This window comes from Babylonia areolata, chromosome 16 (assembly GCF_041734735.1).
Source record: "Babylonia areolata isolate BAREFJ2019XMU chromosome 16, ASM4173473v1, whole genome shotgun sequence".
NCBI classification, from domain to species: Eukaryota; Metazoa; Mollusca; class Gastropoda; order Neogastropoda; family Buccinidae; genus Babylonia; species Babylonia areolata.
Window position 1 is genome coordinate 9,614,929 of NC_134891.1, and position 7,500 is coordinate 9,622,428.

General features: G+C 48.4%; 1 protein-coding gene across 1 annotated transcript in view; it reads right to left on the minus strand.

The window, feature by feature from the left end:
• The window catches only part of LOC143290749 (kinesin-like protein KIF13A), a 434,350-nt gene that overhangs the window by 173,612 nt on the left and 253,238 nt on the right, over window positions 1-7,500 (minus strand). The window lies entirely within an intron of this gene.

Consider the following 7,500-nt stretch of genomic DNA (forward strand, 5'->3'; position numbering starts at 1 on the left):
AATACACGTTCTGTAACACCTTGTCACCGTGTAGAGTTGTGTTGTGTTGTGCTGCGTTGTGCTGCGTTGTACTGCGTTGTGCTGCGTTGTACTGCGTTGTGCTGCGTTGTACTGCGTTGTGCTGCGTTGTGCTGCGTTGTACTGCGTTGTACTGCGTTGTGCTGCGTTGTACTGCGTTGTGCTGCGTTGTGCTGCGTTGTACTGCGTTGTACTGCGTTGTGCTGCGTTGTACTGCGTTGTGCTGCGTTGTACTGCGTTGTACTGCGTTGTGCCGCGTTGCACTGCGTTGTGCTGCGTTGTACTGCGTTGTGCTGCGTTGTGCTGCGTTGTACTGCGTTGTACTGCGTTGTGCTGCGTTGTACTGCGTTGTGCTGCGTTGTACTGCGTTGTGCTGCGTTGTACTGCGTTGTGCTGCGTTGTACTGCGTTGTACTGCGTTGTGCCGCGTTGCACTGCGTTGCATTGCATTGCATTGCATTGTATTACTTCTTGTCAAAACCAAAACAGATTTCTCTGTGAAATTCTGGCTGCTCTCCCAAAGAAGACTGCATCGCCAACCACAGTGCATAGCCACCCAATTTTTCTTCCCTTTTCTGTCTGCACGTTCATTCGTTTGTTTATCAAAGCGAATTTTCAACCAAATTTTTTTTTTTTACCATGGGTAACCAAACCACCCCACCCCCTTTTCTTTCTTTCTTTTTTGTTTCCGTGGGTTCTTTTACCTGCACGCTGCACACGGGACCTCCTCGGTTTATTGTCTGGTCCGAAAGACTAGCAACCAGACCACCACACAAGGTTTAGTGGAGTAACAACAACAACAACAACAACAAAAAAATCCGACCCGCGCACGAATGTGGGAACTGAATCCGTCGACTCTCGTACCTTCCTAGCCGGGTGCATGACTACTAGGCCACCGCCCCACACCCGACACAAACAACTGTCACTGCGGGGGGCTTGGGGGTGGGGGGAAGGCGCGGGGGGAGGGGTAAGGGATGGGGTGCTGGGGGGTGGAGGGGAGAAAGAGGCGCAAATACCAATCGACAGCACACAAGTTACCGACAACGACAAAAAAAAAAAAAAAAAGCCGCTTACTACTTTTAACTGCTGGCAAGGGTGTGTGGGTACTGGGCTGGTCTTGCCTTTCCGATTACGTCGGAAGATGATAAAATACGGCCGCCGAGCCAGTGCTAGGTCTGCTGGTGGCCTGCAAGTCTGACTGTATGTGTGTGTGTGTGTGTGTCCACAGAATTATGGGGAGGCGTGCTCATGAATACACCCTACCTCGTTTCTCTCTCTGCCCCCCCCCCCTCCCCCCCTCCCCCCGCCCACCCCCCTCCAGATACTTTTCCTACAGGTCGCAACCTAAATTCACACACACACACACACACACACAACCTCCCCCACCCCAAACCCTTCCTGACAGCGTCATTTCTCGTACCTCTGACATTCTGACTTGGTATTTGCTTATCGAAAATGCTCTTAAAAAAACCAATATATATATATATATATATATGGTTATAACTTTCTTCCGTTGTGTTTTTTTTTTTCTTTTCACCGGTCGTCATGATAGTAGCGGTCACCCCTTATTTTCACCACACACCAAACACAGAGTTCGCAAGAGAGAGAGACAGACAGACAGACAGACAGACAGACGGACATACAGACAGAGAGTCCAGATGGTTTATTCATGTATAGGCCTAGGCCCCTTGGGGTATGTGAACATTATTCTTATATTCTTACAGACATATATATATATATAGACGAACATCACATTGCAATGCACGTTAACATCCAAATATTCAAACAAACAAGCATACATGTAAAGTAGTGCTACGGTTCAGTGTGTAGAACAATGAAAATGCTGTCACGAAGTTACGATTTCTCTGAATTTGAAAGCTTTATATAAAAAAAATGAGAGAGACAGAGACAGAGAGAAAAAGAGACAGAGAGACAGATAGATAGAGACAGAGACAGAGTAAGCTGTCAGACTGAAAATACAACCGGACCATCTGATTTGCTCTTCCCCTTTCAAGACAGACAGGGGTGGTGTGGGAGGTGGGGGTTGGGGGGGGGGGGGTGTGGGAGGAAAGATCCATACTTGAACCACCACCACTGCCTCCCCCCATCCCCCTCCTCCGCACACACACACACACACACACACACACACACACACACCCAACCCACCTCTACCCAAACACTCAGTCACCCTTGCCACACACACACACACACACACACACACATATCCACTCACCCACACACAGAGTGATCTGTCCAGACGGTCATTAAAACCACCACTCACTCCCTCCTACTACATCCTTCACCCCCCCCCCACCCCCTGCCACCCACCCACCCACCCACGCCCCGAAACACCCGAAGACGTCTCGCTTGTCAACCACTAGCTGAAGGACCTTGGCGGAACGGGCCTGCCATTTCCTTACGGACCAGCGGCTACTACTACTACTACTACCACCACAACTACTACTACTACAACCACCACCAGCACCACCACCAACCAAGATGGCTGACAAAACAAAGCTGTGCCTGTGCCGGGCCGTCCTCGCTTTCCCCCCCCCCCCCCCCCCCCCCCCCCCCGCCCCCCCCCCTGTTCAAATCTCTCTCTCCCTCCGGTGATGGAACACTGTCTGGAGTCAAGTCTTTACCATTGATCTTCTCCTCCCTCCCTCCCTCCCTCCCTCCCTTCCTTTTTCTGTTCCCCCCCCTGTCTCCACCCCCACCACCCCCTACCGTCCCTCTCCCCCATTCCCCTCGCTCCCTCTCTTTTCCCCTTTCCCTGGGTACTTTACACAGACGTTCACGACAGGTCGTCGAAAAGAAAGGGGTTGTTCAGACTTTTTGAGTTATATATATATATAATATATATATATATGATTTTAAAAAAAAACCGTTCCCGTGTTTAGTTCAAATATTCCCTTTCCCCTTCAATTCTTTTTTTTTTTCTCTCTTTTTTTTATGCGATCGATGTTTACTTTCTACGTTTGCTCCTTCTAGAATCCACAATGTCATTTAAAAAAAAAAAAGCCATTCGAAGTTTATTTATTCACTTGTCTATTTTTATTCAATTCTTTTTTATTTGTTTATTTATCCATTCCTTTTTGTTCCATCCAGAAATTTAGATACGTGAAGCCAGGACATTGTAACTCATTGCCCAACAGCCTCTGATCAAAGGTCCAGTTAATAACGTTCCTTGGTGTTATTTGAGTGAGACCTCGCTGCAGACGGCAGAGGGAGAGAGAGAGAGAGAGAGAGGGGGGGGGCAGAGACAGAGAGACAGACAGACAGACAGACAGACAGAGAGAGAGAAGAGAGAAGAGAAAAGTAGGCAGAAGAGGGACGAGAGAGAGAGAGAGAGAGAGAGAGAGAGAGAGAGAGACAGAGAGACAGAGAGAGACAGACAGAGACAGAGAGAAGAGAAAAGTAGGCAGAAGAGGGGCGGGAGAAAGAGAGAGAGAGAGAGGCGTGAGAGAGAAGGGTATACAGAGAGAGAGAGAGAGAGAGAGAGACAGACAGACAGACAGAGCGAGAAAGACAGAGAGAAGGAGGGGTGGTGTGGGTATCGGGAAAAAAACACCACCACAAAATCCACCCTTACTGTTACGGCCCAGCCAGCCAGCCAGCCAGCCAGTGGTCGAACCCCATCATCTCCGATGACGTGCATGCAGCGTCAGGTTCCGACACAACTAACCCCACGGATCACTGATCACTTTCCAACCCCCCCCCCCCTTCCCCTCCCCCCCCCCCCCCCCCCCCCCCAAAAAAAAAAGCAACCGTCAACACTATAAACGGGTGTAGAACTGGAACCACAACCACCACCACCACCACCACCCGCGCCTCATCATCACCCTAAACCAACCCCACCCCAAGGCACCCCTAAACCAAACCCACCCCACTACCGTTTCGATCGTCGACGCCGTTAACCCAGATTCTTGACACAGCAAACGGGTCTCATATCCCCCACCACACCCCCCCCTCCCCCATCTCCAAATACCCGCTTCAAAATCTGCCACAGCCTTGTTATTGCAGACACCCAAGAGCAGTCAGCTTGCCAAAACTGTCGGGAGCTCGGCTAGCGTGGAAAGAAAGAACAAAAAAATGTGGACGCTAGCAATGCAATGCTTTTCGACAGTGAATAAATATATACTGAGTGAAAAACCTATCACCCTCTTTGCAAGGAGGGAGGGAGAGGGAGTGCCAGGGGGTGAGGTGGGGGGTGGGGGGGAACACGTAAAAAGAATCGATGATGTCGAAAGAAATCGGAACCCCACTCCCCCCCCCCTAAGCCCCCCCCCCCCCCCCCCCCCCCACCCTCTAAAAAAGGGACCACTGCAACGGACTGAAAACAGGCAGAAAGGGGCACAACTCACAGCAACAGACGGAGTGACGGTAACTGGATCCCTCACGATGAGGGATGATGAGGAACCACCCGTTCGCTTTACGCGTCCACAACAGACATAATTATCCCCTCACCGAGTGATGATGGAGACCTGGTCTGTTTTACACACCCACAACAGACATATCCCCTCACAGAGAGATCAGGAAGACCTGGTCTCTTTAATCATCTACAACAGACATATCTCTTCACAGAGAGATGAGGAAGACCTGGTTACTACATATCCACAACAGATATATCCCCTCACAGACAGTGACGAAGACCTGGTCTCTTTTCACATCCACAACAGACATATCCCCTCACTGAGAGATGAGGAAGACCTGGTTACTTTACACATTCACAAGACATATCCCCTCACAGAGAGATGAGGAAGACCTGGTCACTTTACACATCCACAACAGACAGAGAGATGAGGAAGACCTGGTCTCTTTACACATCCACAACAGACATATCCCCTCACAGAGAGATGAGGAAGACCTGGTCTCTTTACACATCCACAACAGACATATCCCCTCACAGAGAGATGAGGAAGACCTGGTCTCTTTACACATCCACAACAGACATATCCCCACACAGAGAGATGAGGAAGACCTGGTCACTTTACACATCCACAACAGACATATCCCCTCACTGAGAGATGATGAAGACCTGGTCTCTTTACACATCCACAACAGACATATCCCCTCACAGAGAGATGAGGAAGACCTGGTCTCTTTACACATCCACAACAGACATATCCCCACACAGAGAGATGAGGAAGACCTGGTCTATTTTGCACATCCACAGACATAATTATCCCCTCACTGAGTGATGACGAAGACCTGGTCTATTTTACACATCCACAAATGACATATCCCCACACAGAGATGAGGAAGACCTGGTCACTTTACACACCCACAACAGACATATCCCCTCACAGAGATGAGGAAGACCTGGTCACTTTACACACCCACAACAAACATATCCCCTCACAGAGAGATGAGGAAGATCTGGTCACTTTACACATCCACAACAGACATATCCCCTCACAGAGAGATGAGGAAGACCTGGTCTATTTTACACATCCACAACAGACATAATTATCCCCTAACTGAGTGTTGACGAAGACCTGGTCTATTTTACACATCCACAAATGACATATCCACTGACTGGTTACTACACATCCACAACAGACATATCCCCTCACAGAGAGATGATGAAGACCTGGTCTATTTTACACATCCACAAATGACATATCCCCTCACAGAGAGATGAGGAAGACCTGGTTACTACACATCCACAACAGACATATCCCCTCACTGAGAGATGATGAAGACCTGGTCACTTTACACATCCACAACAGACATATCCCCTCACTGAGAGATGATGAAGACCTGGTCTCTTTACACATCCACAACAGACATATCCCCCCACAGAGAGATGACGAAGACCTGGTCTCTTTACACATCCACAACAGACATAATTATCCCCTCACTGAGTGATGACGAAGACCTGGTCTATTTTACACATCCACAAATGACATATCCCCACACAGAGATGAGGAAGACCTGGTCACTTTACACATCCACAACAGACATATCCCCTCACTGAGAGATGATGAAGACCTGGTCTATTTTACACATCCACAAATGACATATCCCCTCACAGAGAGATGAGGAAGACCTGGTTACTTTACACATTCACAAGACATATCCCCTCACAGAGAGATGAGGAAGACCTGGTCACTTTACACATCCACAACAGACATATCCCCTCACAGAGAGATGAGGAAGACCTGGTCACTTTACACACCCACAACAGACATATCCCCACACAGAGAGATGAGGAAGACCTGGTTACTTTACACATTCACAAGACATATCCCCTCACAGAGAGATGAGGAAGACCTGGTCACTTTACACACCCACAACAGACATATCCCCTCACAGAGAGATGAGGAAGACCTGGTCTCTTTACACATCCACAACAGACATATCCCCACACAGAGAGATGAGGAAGACCTGGTCACTTTACACACCCACAACAGACATATCCCCTCACAGATAGATGATGAAGACCTGGTCTATGTGACACATCCACAACAGACATATCCCCACACACAGAGATAGATGAGGAAGACCTGGTCTCTTTACACATCCACAATAGACATATCCCCTCACAGGCAGACACGTGGCCACTGGCCCTTGCAGTTTCAGTTTCAGTTTCACTTTCTCAAGGAGGCGTCACTGCGTTCGGACAAATCCATACACGCTACACCACATCTGTTGAGCAGATGCCTGACCAGCAGCATAACCCAACGCGCTTAGTCAGGCCTTGAGTGCATGCTTACATATTTGTGTACCTATGAAAGTGGATTTCATTTTACGTAATTTCGCCAGAGGACAACACTCTCGTTGCCATGGGTTCTTTTTCAGTGCGCCAAGTGCGTGCTGCACACGGGACCTCGGTTTATCGTCTCATCCGAAAGACTAGACGCTCAGTTTGATTTTCCAGTCAAACTTAGGAGAAAGGGCGAGAGCGGGATTCGAACCCACACCCTCACGGACTCTCTGTATTGGCAGCTGAGCGTCTTAACCATTCTGCCACCTTCCTCCTTACAGATAAGTGACAAAAAAAAAAAAAAATCTTTTATTAACTCTTTAGTTTCTTTTCTGACGCTACTATTGAGAACTGTGCCCACTTCACATTAGTGGATAGGCCAATGTCAGTAAGAAAAAGTGTCTTTAGTAACTGTTTAGTTTCGTTTCTTCTGTTCAATATACCCTTAACGATGCTACTGTGAACAATGTCCTCTTGGCGTTAACTCTCTCCATTCGAACGGCGAAAGAGACGACGTTAACAGCGTTTCACCATCATTCAAAATATTGCAAGCGGAAGGCTCTTATACTGAAAAGGTGAATGTTGACAAAGAATACCACAATTCTGACGACGGAAGCTGAAGGTTGGGTCATTCAGACACCCACTGGACATCCGAGGGGTCTGTGTAGAGGAGAAGAGAGGACTGGCCGTACTGAGTGAGTTAAAGCTGCAATGGACAGGCTAATGTCACTGAAATGAAAAGCGTCCTTATTAACTGTTTAGTCTTTCTGTTTC